The sequence below is a fragment of the Ipomoea nil genome, unplaced genomic scaffold (genome assembly GCF_001879475.1).
Source record: "Ipomoea nil cultivar Tokyo-kokei standard unplaced genomic scaffold, Asagao_1.1 scaffold2957, whole genome shotgun sequence".
Classification (NCBI taxonomy): Eukaryota; Viridiplantae; Streptophyta; class Magnoliopsida; order Solanales; family Convolvulaceae; genus Ipomoea; species Ipomoea nil.
This window is the reverse complement of record NW_017619385.1, coordinates 3,025,079-3,040,972: the sequence shown is the minus strand read 5'-3', so window position 1 is coordinate 3,040,972 and position 15,894 is coordinate 3,025,079. Positions and strand designations below refer to the sequence as shown.

The following is a 15,894-nucleotide window of genomic DNA, read 5'->3' as shown; positions in this document are numbered from 1 at the left end:
ATTCCCCACCAACGAACTTAGAGGAATCTATTGGAGGGAGATCTTAGAGAAGAACATTAGTAGCCAAGGATATTGATTAGGGCTAAGAGGTAACCCATGTCTTACAAAACCTATTTTCCTTGCTATATCTTATTTATTGGCTCCTTTGATAATTGTGTGTGTGATTTTGTGATTGAGTCTTGCCTAGGATTTATATTGTGTTTATTTGATAATCTTGGTGATCTTGATGTTGTGATTGATTATATGTGTAATCTTGTATTTTATTTATGTCTAGAGCTTGTCCCTAGGGTTTATATCGTGAATCTCGTTGTTGTGATGTTCTTGGTATATTTGGGTGGGTTTATGCATGATCGGGTGTTGAGTCTAGCCTAGGACTTGTCTTTAGGACTTTGCATATAGATTTCTTGATGTTCTTGAGGTTCCGGATGCTCCCGAACCGTTACTTGATTGATGTTTAGTCTTGGCATGCTTAGGAATCGTGTTAGAGCGTATTTGGAATTATTCTTGGTTTAATCTTCGTTAATTGAGTCCGTGGTGTTGTTGTTGCATGTTAGAATGTGTTTGGACATGGTTTTGAGTTCCACGAGTGAACCCCAAAACTGGAATTTTACCTTCGTACCAGTGGGGGTAGGTGCGGGGACAAATCTCCACCACCTACTCGCTGCCCCGTACTGCCCAGTTCCAGCGGGCAGCCGGCGGGTAGGCGACTGCCCGTCGGGCACTCGATGGAAGTTGAGACCGCCGCCGGCGGGTACGCAGAATTGGTAATGGCAAGGATACACTGATATGGGGACAACTTTGGCTTCCTGGTGAGCCAAACCCTATGATTCAGACTGAGATGCCTATGGAATTGAGTGGTGCAAGGGTCTTTGGGTTGATGGACCAGGAATATGGTTCGTGGGACTATGATATTTTAACCGATCTATTTGAGCATGATGATGTGGCCCGAATCCTTTCCATCCCCGTTTGCCCTGATTATGAGGATTCTTGGTATCGACATGATGATCCCAGGGGGTGTTACTCAGTGAAGAATGGGTATAGGTGCATTGTTGGGACTTTAGAGACGCAGTCGGGGGCGTTTGGTAAATGGATTGCTCCATGGAAATTAAAAATCTCCCCAAAATGGAAAACCTTTATGTGGAGGGCGCTTTGTGATATTCTCCCTACTACAGCTAATTTAATTACGAGAAGAGTCGATATAACCTAGTCTGCCCCATGTGTGGTGTTGATAATGAGGACACCAAACATGTCTTCTTGATCTGTGATTATACTCTCCGGGTTTTGAATGCCTTGGCCTTGCCTACCGGCTCGATTCACGGCAGCACGCTGCATGCTTGGATAACCAGTGCCATGGCTTTGTTTACTGAGGATAACTTTCATCTTCTTGTCGCAGCTATGTATCACACTTGGAGAGCACGGAACTCGGCCGTATGGGAGAAGTCTCTGCCGAGACTGGAGAAAATAGGAGCGGTGGCGCGGTTTACGCTGGCTGCATGGTAGGCTGCTCATGACGCTCCGGCGTCCTCTGCTTCGAACAATGCTAGGGCGTCCACGTCTGCTGGATCATTGTCGCTGCCACCGTTTACACGACCCAGATGTTTCTTAGACGCGGGTTACAGAGCGGCGACGGGGAGGGCTACTTTCGGTGTTGTGCTATTCGCGCCGGGGGGTGCTTTTGTCTCGGCGATCAGCGGCCCCTTGTCAGATTGTCATTCTCCTTTTATGGCGGAGGCTTTTGCGTGCAAGGAGGTGCTATCTTGGCTGAAGAATCGGGGAGATCTTTCTTTGGAGATGCTCACGGATTGTACTGAATTACGTCGTTTCTTGCTAAATGACCATTGCGAGCTTCTTTCTTATACTGGCTTCATTATCTCAGATTGCAAGTCTTCGTTATCTACTTTTACTACTTGTTTAGTTAGTTATGTGCCTAGAACAACTAATTTGCTTGCTCACACACTAGCTTCTGCGGCCTTTGATCAGGCTAGCACGATATATTGGGACTCTGTGGCTGACTCTACTTCTTATTTGATTTCGTAATATATGGAAATCTTTTCTTTCAAAAAAAAAATCTATTATATATATATTTTTATATTTGTTATAAATATTATTATTATTATGGCCATTATCACAAGACCTTTCATTTGCCTTATATTTATTCCATTATTTATGTTATAGAAAATGAAGGGTTATATGGATGTATATATATACATGTTCAAGGCATAATGAAAGAGAGAACTTGTGTTCTTGAGTTCTACATTCTTGTGTTATATTTTTCTCTCTACTCTTCCATTCCATATTGCAATATTCTTCATACATACAATCGATGCGTTACCGTACAACTATCACGCGAGAACTAACAAGTTGATAGGCCGAATTACAACACGTTATCAGCACAAGTCTCTATCGTAATCTTCGGTGAACGGTATGCCTGAATCTGTTACAATACATGTTTTTATATAATACATGTTTTATATGGCACATGTTGATTCTACACCTCTTGATATAATTATGAAATGCATGATTGATATGATACATATTGATTCTAAAATTTGAAATATGAATTGCACATACTGGTTCGTATATATATGATTGTGTAAATTCCTATATATATTTCCAATTTTATTTTTGATTCTTCAAATTGAAAGAAAAGCATGTGATATATATGTTTGTGTAAATAGAAGTGGCTTTTCGTATAAAGATGCAATGTATGTATACATATTATTTTCATTTCGCATACTTTGTATGTTATATACCCTATGATGTAGTGCATTATTATGTTTTTATGATATGTCGTTTGCATGTGATTAGCAATTAGTTTTTGTGCCGATTAGGCAATGAATGAATGATTTTTAATTAAGATTGTTAAAGTTTATTTTGTGGAAGCTTAAGAGTGAGTAAGACTTTAAAGCTTAATTGATGACTTGAGAGCATGAATTTGGTGTATTGGAGAGTGAAGCACTACTTGTTGCCTGTAGCACAAGTTGATGCTATAAACACGAGTCGATGCTTGGTGCATCAATTCGGTGTTTGCCGCACCGATTCGTGCCTTGTTGCTTGTAGCACGAGTTGATGCTATAAACACAAGTCGATGCTTGCTGCATCAATTTGGTGTTTGCCTCACCGATTCGTGTTGCACCATTTCGTTTTTAATTTGTGTATATTCGAAAGATCAATTTGTTTTTAGATTTTATATTTTGACTTCATCCCGGAAAGTTCGTTTTGCATCTAGAAGATATTAAATTCTTTATTTTGCTATAAACATGTGATATTATGAACGTATATGAGAATATATGATATATGTTTTGTAGATTACGTCTTCCATTGTCAAATGTGAATTTATTGAACTCGCTTATGAAGGAAGCAATTGTTGGGTTCTAGATATTGAAATTTATTTGGCATCCAAAGAATTGAGCCAAGCTTTTTTTGCTAAGTCACAGAGCATCGATGCCCAGAAGGCACAAGCTCTCATTTTCATACGTCACTACTTGAACTACGATCTTAAAAATGAGTATTTGATTGAAAAAGTCCCTATTGCGTTATGTAAGTCCCTGAAGGACCATTTTGACTAGTAGTCATCTATTGTCCTTCCTCGGACACAATTTGACTAGATTAATCTTAAGTTTTAAGATTATAAGTCAGTAACTGACTATAATTCAGCTCTGCACAAAATAGTCTCAGAAGTGAAACTCTAAACAAGAAGTTTTAGAGAAATATTTAATTGAAAAGACATTGTCAACTTTTCGTGTGAGTAATTTGTACTCCAGCAATAGTACAAGACAACAAATTATGAGAAGCATCCTAAGGTGATTTTAGCACTTCTTGTGGCTAAGAAACATAACTAGTTGTTGATGAAGAATCAAAGTGCATGTTTGGTTGATTTTGCACAGGTGCCTGAAGCACATAATGTTATCTAGTTGAGTAACTTCATAAGGGGTTGTGGTCGAGATTATAACCAGTGTGGTATGAGTTTCGAGCTCAGAATAAGAAATAAAGTGATCAAGATATTCAAGGATGACCAAACTTATCGAGGCAAAATCTTAGCCAGAAGCAGATTTGCTAACAATTGGGTCTGAAGGGTATTGATCCCTACGTGCCGCGCACTAAAGCATTTGCTCATCGGAGAATGAACCTCATCTTGATGATTCTAGCTAATTTGCCTGAAGCAAATATTGCGATAAATGATGATAATGAAATGACGAGGTATTGATGAAGAAATGATTGGTGTCATGATAATGTTTTGAACAATGCATGAAAATATATTCATGGCCAAAAAAAGTTAGTTCATGCCTGAAGCATGAAGTATCCGAGTAGTTATCTCATGCTTGAAGCATCCGAGAAGTTAGCTTATGCTTGAAGCATCCGAGAAGTTAGTTTATGCCTGAAGCATCCGAAAAGTTAATTCATGACCGTAATATTCGAAAAGTTAAGTTTTTTTTGGACGCAAATTATTATGAATGCAAAGTGATTTTACTTTGCTGTTTTTCACTTTTTCCTTGCTAATTTTACTACTCGAAGTGACTATTCGGAAAGTTTACTTCTATAAGCTTAACTTTCTAATCTTCTTGAAATTTTACTTTTCGAATGTTTTTTACTTTCTGGAACTTTATTTTCCGGAGGAAGTTTACTTCTCGGAGTTACTCCTCTTAATTTGCATGCTTATTTACTCAATTTTGTTCTCATGCATGCAACATGACTCTCGTATGCAATTGACCGGTTGCTAATTCAAAATTGAATTATTATTTGTTCCATAAATCCTATATCAATCCCGGAAGGATTGCTATTATCAACAAATTATGATAATCATCTTTTGACTAAATTTAAGATGTCAACATGACAAATCCCTCTCCGATTATGGCTTAGTGCAATTCTGTGTTGTTTAAGGAGTGGTATACTCCTTTATAAGAATGATCCTTGACTTATGCCTTACATGATATGATTGATTTAGATGTTATTAATTTGAAAGATAGAAGAAAATGATATCATATCAGTTTGCCCGAAGCAAACGAAGGAATAAATCATTTCATATTAGTTTGCCCGAAGCAAATGGGGGAGTGAATTATATCATGTGAATTTGCACAAAGCAATTCCCAAACCAGTGAGTGAACTAATGTAAAGTTGAGGATAAGGATTTTTGGGAAATCTTGAAGATCTATTTTATTTGACAAGCTTCACAGCTTCCCTATGATTGTTGTGTACCCTTATAATATCATTTGATATGTATGCTTTCATATCTGATTATATATTTTCTTGTTGGGGACATCAGTTTTATATGCTATTGTGGTTATCACAATCTCACCTACTGCATATCATAATTATTCCCCTAGAACCTAGTACGTGGTATAAAACCAAACATTTCCCATCTGCGTTTTATTCACAGTGTGCAGTCTTTTTCCTATATCACCACCATAGCGTACCTTTGTGGGCATGTATATGTTGATTATAAACCTCCGTCTGTTATTTAAATTCTTAGAGCCCATGATACGGGATCAATATATAATTAGGTACGCTGATTGCACACTTTATGAAGATCATTTCACGGCATTAGGGGGAGATAAGATCTCAAATTTTATAGAATGCCGAGAAATTCTATGAATGATTGATCTTCAATATTTAAATCCACGTACTAGGTAGACTGAACTAGAAGTTCAGAAGAAGTAAACTGAACTAGAAGTTCAGAAGGTAATTAATCTGCCAATATATATATTGATCATAAAAGGAGTGACTAGGTCCTACATATTTTCCCCAACTTGGACCATATGTATCTACTAATGCTCCTTGACGCCAGAAGCGTGGAGACATGTTGGTATAATCCGCGGAAAGCTAAATCTAGTAGAAAATGGTGTCATTCTTGAAATCGCTTAAAGAAGTATGTCCTGCAGATATTCGTCCAGAAGACATTCGTTCGGAAGGCGAAAAATCCCAGTAAAATTATAGGTGCACCCAAAATCATAATACTGGGATGCGGAACGACCAGATAAAAATATCTTTGGGAAATGTCTAGAGTCTGGTTGAATTAGAAATTGCCATTATTTTATATATATATGGGAGAGATTTATGAAAAATGTTATAGTTGTCGACAACAGAATTGCCTTTACAAATTGTTCTCGTTATATGAGAATCTGGATCCAGAGCTAGGCACCAGTTGTGCCTTGGTATTTTTTTATGTATAACGGAGCAATTAAGGCATGTACAGCTCAGCTCGCTAAAACTGTATTCTCTTTATAACACGTACACCATTTAATGTTAACCCTGTAGGTTACAAATGGGTGTTTGTACGAAAGAGAAATACAAACAATATGGTGGTATGATATAAAGCGAGACTGGTAGCTTAAGGATTTACGCAGAGACCCTGAATTGATTTTGATCAAATATTCTCTCCCACAACATATGGCATTACGTTCCGCAAATTAACATTATTGGCAGTGAATTATGAATTTAGATATGCAGTTGATGAACGTCATGACCGTAATTTACTGGTCATTAGACGCTAATATTTATTTGTAAATCCCCGATGGATTCAACACTTTTGGAATGTGGAAAGTGAAAATCTCAACGTGTATCATTAAACTACTAAAGTCTTTGTATGACTTGAATATTATTGACTGAGTGTTTTCCTCCCGAAGAAGGAATGTATAAATAATATGTACCATTATGTGTTCGTTAAAGAATTGCTAATGGAGTTATTTATTTATCATCGCAGTCGATATTGACGGTTTAAATATCATTGAAACACATAGAGAGCTTGGTGATATTAGCTCATGCCGAAAAATGCAGTTTTAAAATAAAAGACTTGGAAATCCAAGTATTGTCTCGACCTAAAGATCGAGCTTCTCATTGAAGAAGTTTTATACACCAGTTAGCCTACTTGAAAAATATCTTGAAGATGTTTTATATAGACAAGTATTATTTACTTATCGCACAAACGGTTGTCCAATAATCTCTTGAAGTAGATAAATGACCATTTAGACTCGAAGGTTATAATGAGGATATTTAGGGACTGGAAGTCCATTACTTCATTGCTATTGGAGCACTATTATTGAACTAGAAGTTCCATAATCGCATCAGGCCTGATATTGAATTTGCGATGAAATTGCTAGCAAGATTTAGTGCTTCTCCCTACAATGAAAATTGGAATGGTATTTAACATATCCTCCAACACCTTCGAGGTACAAAGATTTTGACGTTTATGTGAGAAACCAATATGTGGTTTTGATGGGCAACTTGGGCATTAGCTCTTTTATTTTATCCCTATGATGCCAAGTTCAAAACTGGTTATGTTATACTTTTACCCCCAATGTCCCATATGAGGACAAATAAGATTGTGTTGCACAAGCAAGTAATAGTTTTGTTAAGGGGAACCTTACAAAACATGTTGCACCTAAGTCCTTCTACACACATGAACTCTAGAAGAGTTGTAAAATTCTTATTGAGAATGTTTTCCCCACTGAACAATCTTGCAGATATGTTCACTAAGTCTCTGCCTACATCCATTTTTGAGTAATATGTTCATAAAATTGGGATGCGTGGGCTTAGAAGATTGTTATCTTCAGGGGGAGCAACAACGCCTAGCTGTGCTAGAATGGACAATCTAGAGGACTTTTGATATCCTGAATATTATGCTACGAATATTGTACTCTTTTTCCCTTAGCTAAGTTTTTCCCACAGGGTTTTCTTAAGCTAAGGTTTTTAATGAGGCAACCGATGTTGGTGCACTTGAGTGGATAGTCCTGAAGACTCTTGAAATCTTGAAGATTATACCCAGAAGGCTTATGTTTGTACTCTTTTCCTTGGCTAAGTTTTTTTTCCACTGGGTTTTCTTAGGCTAAGGTTTTTTAATGAGGCAACCGGTGCAACACATGGATCAACATACTTCGTGTACTCTTTTCCTCGTCTAGGTTTTTCCCACTGGATTTTTCTAGCGAGGTTTTTAACGAGGCATGAGTATAGTTTGATAATGGCCAAGGGGGAGTGTTATAAATATTATTATTATTATGGCCATTATCACAAGACCTTTCATTTGCCTTATATTTATTCCATTATTTATGTTATAGAAAATGAAGGGTTATATAGATGTATATATATACATGTTCAAGGCATAATGAAAGAGAGAACTTGTGTTCTTGAGTTCTACATTCTTGTGTTATATTTTTCTCTCTACTCTTCCATTCCATATTGCAATATTCTTCATACATACAATCGATGCGTTACCGTACAACTATCACGCGAGAACTAACAAGTTGATAGGCCGAATTACAACAATATTTACAATATAACTCCAAGTATATATAATTACCAAACCCTAACCCTCCACTTCCAAAATTTCATTCTAAATTTTGATTCAACTATAAACATTGTTGTTAATTTTGATAAGTGTTCTTATTGTTTATTAATTGTTCTTACTGTTATAATATTTAATAAAGTGTCACGACTTAATTATGTAAGTTGATTGTTAACTATTTATGAGATTATATAGGATGACAAGCAATGATACAATTAAATTTATTCCTAAACAAGTTAATGAGCATGCTAAAGTCATGACTTATTTTATTTTATTTTATGTTTTAATGTTATTATGTGTTGCATTATGATGATATACTTATGTAGTTATATATTAGTTTTGTATTAGGTATATTTCTAAAATTATTTAGAAATACTTATCAAAATTTTTGAAAAGACTTAACATGTAGGCTTTAAATAAGCTCAAAGCATGATTTTTAAAAACATTTATTTATAAAGGAAGGGGATACACAAGTATACAAGTTATTACATCAGTTGTCGCCATAATGGGACACCAATAACATCATCATCTACTACTTTTATGACCTCGTCCGGAGGTTGACTAAGAAATTGGGTGCCCCTGGTTTGCTAATAGCCATTGCTGCAAGTATGTCCGCAACTGAATTTTGTTCTCGATGAATGACATTAACTTGCCATTCACTAAAGTTTCTGAGTTCTTTTGCGCATGCTACAACGATGTTATCTGCCATGCTGCCAAGCTTCTTATTATTTAAGACGCAATCAACTATGTCTTTGAAATTGCAATCGAATATTACCTGGTCCAAGTGAAGGTGGCGAGCTAGTTGGATACCCTTAAGCAAAGCCCAAGCTTCGGCTGCCGTAGGTGAACATATTCCAATGTTATGAATGAATCCATGCAGCCATTGTCCAGAATTGTCTCTAGCAATCCCTCCACAAGCTGCTTTATGTGAGCCGGCGGCGCTCGGAAGAGCGAATGGAAAACTGCCTCCATGTTGATCTATAAGATCTAAATATGATCTAACTATATAGAGAATAATCTACGAGAAACTTAACTCATAGTAGCGGAAGCATAAAGACTGTAGATCTCCAGTCATGGTTGATATCCTGTTGTATTGCCTCTTGAACGGTAGATCTGTAGAATAGGGTTAGCCGTTTTGTCCCATACTTGACTCAGAACCCTAGATGGTGTACTGGTATTTTCTGAGCAGTATGAGTACCACATAATATCATGTATCCTGTATCCCATAATACAGGTTTTATATAGGAACATTGGTGGAATACAGACTTAAACCTAAATGTCTAGTCCAACCAATTACTTAATGGGCCTAGTCCACTTGCACCACATAAGTAAGACCCATAATATATAAAATATATTATACGGGAAAGTCTTACATGATCATTCACTTGTCAACCTTCCACTTCCATAGCATCATTGGATTGCTCTAATTCTGCTTGGGGTGTAGTTCTATTGTCCTGCGGATCATTTCGAGCTTGTGACTCCAGGATCTGCATTATAGGTCTTGCCTTTGTCTGTACCTCACACCACAATATGCTCGGCTTCTGCTGCAGCTTTCCTTGAATATCCTCCCCTTCCACCTCTTCCTCTGCCAAAAACATTGATAGTTCCTCGCGAGAGTGGAGAAAAGGCTTCTGGTTGAATCCAAAAGCCTTTATCATCGTCATTTATAGACACTTCCATCTAGGGGTTGAATGTAGCTTAGCCTTTCCTCTGTTTGCATGTGTCAATGACGGGCTACTAGAGCTTGGTGGCTGTGCTGGTAAACCAACTTGGATATTCTGATCCTCTAACTGATCGAGGGCTGCAAACCGTGAGTTAAATGCATAGGGTGTACCAGAAATCTTCCCGTAGAAATCTTACGGTTCCCGAAGTGTTCTTCCGAAGGCTGCCGGTGTTGAAGCACCAGATTGAGGAGTGAGGAAACCAGCGTCGTTGTCCAGCGGCGTCTCATGCACGATGTCAATCATCGGAGAAGATTGGTCAGCAGGTGGAAGCGAGTCGCCAAACATGACTTACTTTAAATCCTTTTTAATGACCTACATATTAAACAGGCTTTTAAAAAGGTTTCAGACTAGGCCAATTGTAGGCTCAGGCTCTTGTTATACTATGGATTATGGTCATCAAATTAAACTGTAGTAGAATTAAAGTGATACTCAACTATTTCTATAATGAAACTTGTGTGTGTGAAAAATGAAACTAAAAAATAGAGTTCATTCAACCATGTATATTGTCAAATGAAACTGTAGTATAATTAAAATGATACTTTAGTGTTGTTATAATGAAACTAGTGCATATAGAAAATGAAACTAAAATTCAGAGTCATACAATAACATATATTGTCAAATGAACATAGAGGGTAATTAAAATAGTACTTTAATATTACTATAATTAAACTATTGTGTGTGGAAAATGACACTATACAAAATAGAGCTCATGCAATAATGTATATTGTTAAATGAAATTGTACTAGAATTAAAATGATACTTTGATATTGCTGACAGGATAATAGGGCTGGTACCCGACCCGAATCATAAGTGGGCATCTGACCCGGCATCACATGGGAACCCAACGGGCAAAACCCCAACGGACAAAACTCCAACGGTTAGGAATTCCAACAGGTGTCACCTTTACTATCATTGAAGCCAGCATTGAAGCCACCATTGATGAGAGGGAATTAAAGGCTTAGGCTCCCCCATTTATGTCCCATGTTGTTACCGTTAGGACTCTAGTATAAATGGGGCTCTCCTCAGTTAGCAAAGGGGACGTTCAATACTCTGGACAAAGACACATTGTACTTTCTATACTAAGACACTAAGGCAATACAACTATTGTCACTCTTTCACACAGCGTTATTCTAATATTATTATTACCGGTAACATTTTTACAGTCATTGGTGCTTTCATTGAGAGCCTGAGTCCAATACTCAAGCAGGCGACTACACACACAACTCATTCCTCTTTCAACAGCAAGCTTGAAAGATGGTGTCCCGCAGCTCCCACGGATCCCACAATGTGAACAATGGCAATGCCTCAGGTGACCTCCGGGACCAACTCACCAACAATCGTGGAGGGGACCTCCGAGAACAGCTCAACAACGGGAGGCCCGGGGACCTTCGAGACCAACTCAACAATGGAGGGGACCTTCGAGACCAACTCAACAATGGAGGGCCGAACCAAGTTGTGAATCTCCAGGCGACCATTCAGCAAGCAGTGATGGCAGCGCTAAATCAGGTGGCGGTGGGACTGCAAGGCCAAGTGCCCCCGCCGCGGCTCCATGAAATAAGGGTAGAGACCTAAAGAAGTGGACCGGCCAGACGACAACCAGGCCCTTCCCAATTTGCACCAGAACGATTGGGACAGAGGGCGCCCGTGCGGCAAAGATTAGGATCACGGGCCGAGGGGTCCTCTGCCAGAGGCCCTCGCCAATACGAAAACAGAGAAGCCGAGAGATCACCCACAGAGGAGGTGGGTGAGTCTCGGGAGCCGACCCCACGCCTACACGTTGATGAGTCGGCCATACGTCGACACTTGGAAGAGCAACATGTTGATGAGCCGGCTCCGCGTCGGCACTCGGCGGAGAAGCGACGCGCTGAGGAGCGGGTTCCACACCGACACTTGGATGGACGGAACGTCGAGGAACCAGTTCCGCGTCGACATTCAGATAGACGGCACGTCGATGAACTAGCTCCACGCCGACACACGGAGGAGCGGCAGCCGGCCCCGCGGTGGCACCCGGACGAGTCGGCCGTGGTCGAGAGGCTGCAGAGAAGAATCGAGGAGTTAGCAAGAAGGGTGGAGGCACGGGAGCAGTTGCCGGAACCCGAGGTACGGATGGCAGCGCCATTCTCCCCAAGCGTCATGGATGTACCTTTGCCAAGGGACTTTAGGTTGCCCGCCATCAAGGAGTACACGGGGGCCACTGACCCACGTGTCCACATGACGAGGTACAAGGCTGCTATGGTAATGATCGGGGCAGGGGACGCCATCATGTGCCGAGCGTTCTTGTCCACCCTGGATGGAGCGGCCCAAGACTGGTTCAATACCATCCCGGATAGGTCGATCCAAAATTTTGGGGAGTTGTCCAAGAGCTTCCTGACATATTTCTCTGGTAGCATACAGCGTAAGAAGCCCTTCTCTCACCTCTGTGTAGTGAAGCAAGATAGAGGCGAGAGCCTCAAAGACTTCATGATAAAATGGAAAAAGGAAGTCAATAATGTCTACGACTTCGACTCCAAGGCGGCGATCCCGATATTTATCCATGCCTTAAGATCAGGGTATTTCCACAAGCAGCTGAACGCCCACCACCCCTGCTCTTACGAAGATATGATAAGGACGGCTAGCCGCTATGCCGAAGCAGAGGACGTCGACAGGAAGAAGAAGGATGAAGAGGATGGTAGGAAAGGTGGGAAGCCTGGGAAAGTGGGTCCGCCCAGCCAGGCGTCACTCTCGAACCACCCAACCGCAGGGAAAGGCCGAGACCACGAACGACCTCGCCTGGTCCCCTTGCGTAATTTAACTTCTCTTACCCATCCCGTCAGTGTCATTCTAAAGCAAACTGAGGAGATGGGAATGATGAATTCCCCGAGGAGTGCATGAAGGTCTCCCCAAAGTCAGACCAAACAAAGTACTGCAGGTTTCATAGGAAAGCCGGCCACGATACGGATGAGTGTCACTTTTTGAAGAGACAAATAGAAGAACTCATCCAACAGGGCTACTTCCGACATTTCGTCAAGCGATCCAAGCAGCAGCAACAGCCGCAACACAATCCACCAAAAAATGTCTGGAGGAATGAGGATGGCACCGAGTCGTCCACCTCGAACGCCAAAAAAAAGAGACCATGACCAAATATCTGAGCAGAATGATAGCGAGAAAGAAACCGAGGTGGCGCTCAGATGACAAAAGAAGCACACCATACACTTTATCTATGGTGGACCCGCAGGAGGCGACACGCCCACGGAAAGAAAGAAGTGGAGCCGGCAGCTATACGTGGGAGAAGTGGTGAGTCTTCCCAGAGAAAAGAAACAGAGACAGGAGGTCATCACCATCTCTGATGATGACCTCCCAGAGGGCCCGTTACCACATCGTGACGCCCTAGTGATTGAGATGGACGTCAATGATGTCATTGTCCGTCGCATCTTAGTTGACACGGGAAGCTCAGTCAATGTGATGTATTACGACGCCTTCACCAAGTTAGAGATACCTAGAAACCAGCTCAACGAAGTACGTACCCCACTCTCTGGATTCAATGGCAACGGAGGGGTCAGTGGTCTTACAGTAGAGATAGGCACGAGCCCTAACATTCGCAAACTCGACGTGGAATTCATCGTGGTAAGACTCACTTGTGCGCACAACATCATATTAGGGAGGCCGGCACTGGAGAACCTCAAGGTCATAGTGTCGGTGGAACACTTGTGTATGAAGTTCCCTACTCCGAATGGGATAGGGGTCATCAGAGGAGACCAGCGAGCGGCCCGCAGTTGTTACGTTAAAGCATACAAAAAGATTGGCAAAAAGGATCTACAAGTCCACATCATCTGCAAGGATGATCGATCGGGTATGAAGCTCGAAATATTTGATTAATTATTTTTCTTAATATTCTGGTAGTCATTTGAGACTAGTGTTTGGTAATCGCGGTCCGCCCATGTTGTTTCAAAAAAAAAAAAAGGGACCGGGTTGCACGCCTCTGCCACAGGTTGGCCGAGACGTGACTCGACTCGGATGGCCGAGGCACCCGCCTCGCCCACAGTTTGGCCGAGGCCCGCCTCGGACACAGTTTGGCCGAGGCACGCCTCGGCCAACACCGAAGTCCGTCTCGGCAAAAATAAAAAATAAAAACAAGAAAAACAATAGGTCGGAGCCTGCCCCGGTCACGATCGGTCGAGGCGCACGCCTCGGCCGCAATCCGTTGAGGCAACGCCTCGACGACCGAGGTGCACACCTCGGCCACGAGCGGTCGAGGCGACGCCCCGGCCACGATCGGTCGAGGCGACGCCTAGGCCAACGCCGAAGTCCGTCTCGGGAAAAAAAAAAAAATAGGCCGGAGCCTGCCCCGGCCAAGATCGGTCGAGGCGCACGCCTCGACCGCGATCGGTCGAGGCGACGCCTCGGCCACGATCAGCCGAGGCGCACGCCTCGGCCACGAGCGGTCGAGGCGACGCCTCGGCCACGATCGGTCGAGGCAACGCCCCGGCCACGATCGGTCGAGGCAACGCCCCGGCCACGATCGGTCGAGGCGACGCCTCGGCCACGATCGGTCGAGGCGACTCCTCGGCCACGATCGGCCGAGGCGCACGCCTCGACCACGGTCGGTCATGGCGACGCCTTGGCCACGGTCGGTCGAGGCGAAGCCTCGGCCGCGATCGGTTGAGCCGATGCCTCGGCCACGATCAGTCGAGGCGATGCCTCGGCCGCGATCGGTCGGAGGCATGCACCTCTTCCAACCTAGGCCAAAGCCTGTCTCGGCCAGCATAAAAATTAAAATAAAATCATATGTGATTTGTAAAATAAAATCACATACTCAGGATCAACCGGTATTCTACACGATATCAAGCAAATTCAGTCTTACTCGGTAGTCAACTCAAACACATTCGTTGACTCAGAAGTAGGGGGGACTGGTGACAGGATAATAGGGTTGGCACCCGACCCGGATCATAAGTGGGCATCTGACCCGGCATCACATGGGAACCCAACGGGCAAGACCCCAACGGACAAAACTCCAACGATTAGGAATTCCAACAGGTGTCACATTTACTATCATTGAAGCCACCATTGATGAGAGGGAATTAAAGGCTTAGGCTCCCCCATTTATGTCCCATGTTGTTACCGTTAGGACTCTAGTATAAATGGGGCTCTCATCAGCTAGCAAAGGGGACGTTCAATACTCTGGACAAAGACACATTGTACTTTCTATACTAAGACACTAAGGCAATACAACTATTGTCACTCTTTCACACAATGTTATTCTAATATTATTATTACTGGTAACATTTTTACCGTCAATTGCTATAATGAAACTAGTGTGTGTGGAAAATGAAACTGAAAAACAGAGCAATCTTGTCAAATAAAACTGAAGTGTAATTAAAATGATACTTACTTGTATTAAAAAAAAATGCTACTTACTTCATGGACCACACTGCTACATGCACCATGGTCCACAGTAAAATTTTCCGCTCAGGCTTGAGCCTAACAAAAAACCTACATACAGGCTCAGACTCCGGTCTAGGCCTTAGATTTTCGTAACAGGCCCATGCCTAATTTTAAAAAGCTCGGTTCGGCTCGGCCTATTTCCATCCATAATCATGATTTACGTATGTATTTCTATATTTATTGAGTTGCCATTGTGTTACACATATTGTACTATTATGTTTATCGAGCAAAATTATCTTGCACGGTTAAACTTCCGTTAATATATATTAAATATTACTATAATTATATTTAATCATTTACTATATCTAAAAATTTTACTTTAACAATTATTAATCATACCATAATTATTATCCAAATTATCACCTATACTTTTTAATATAAGATGAATTCTACAACTATGTATTATTTTAAAAAAATTTTATATACCACTTCGTATTAGTTAAAAAATATTTCAAATATAACTAAGATTTT

At 41.2% G+C, this 15,894-nt stretch overlaps 1 long non-coding RNA gene across 1 annotated transcript; it reads right to left on the bottom strand.

Moving 5' to 3' along the window:
- Positions 1–398: 398 nt before the first annotated feature.
- On the bottom strand, positions 399–15,818 carry LOC109162623. Its single transcript, XR_002051121.1, has 3 exons — positions 15,748–15,818; positions 3,886–3,891; positions 399–412 (listed from the first exon to the last, which is right to left on the bottom strand). It is a non-coding gene; the product is annotated as an uncharacterized LOC109162623 (long non-coding RNA).
- Positions 15,819–15,894: the final 76 nt, after the last annotated feature.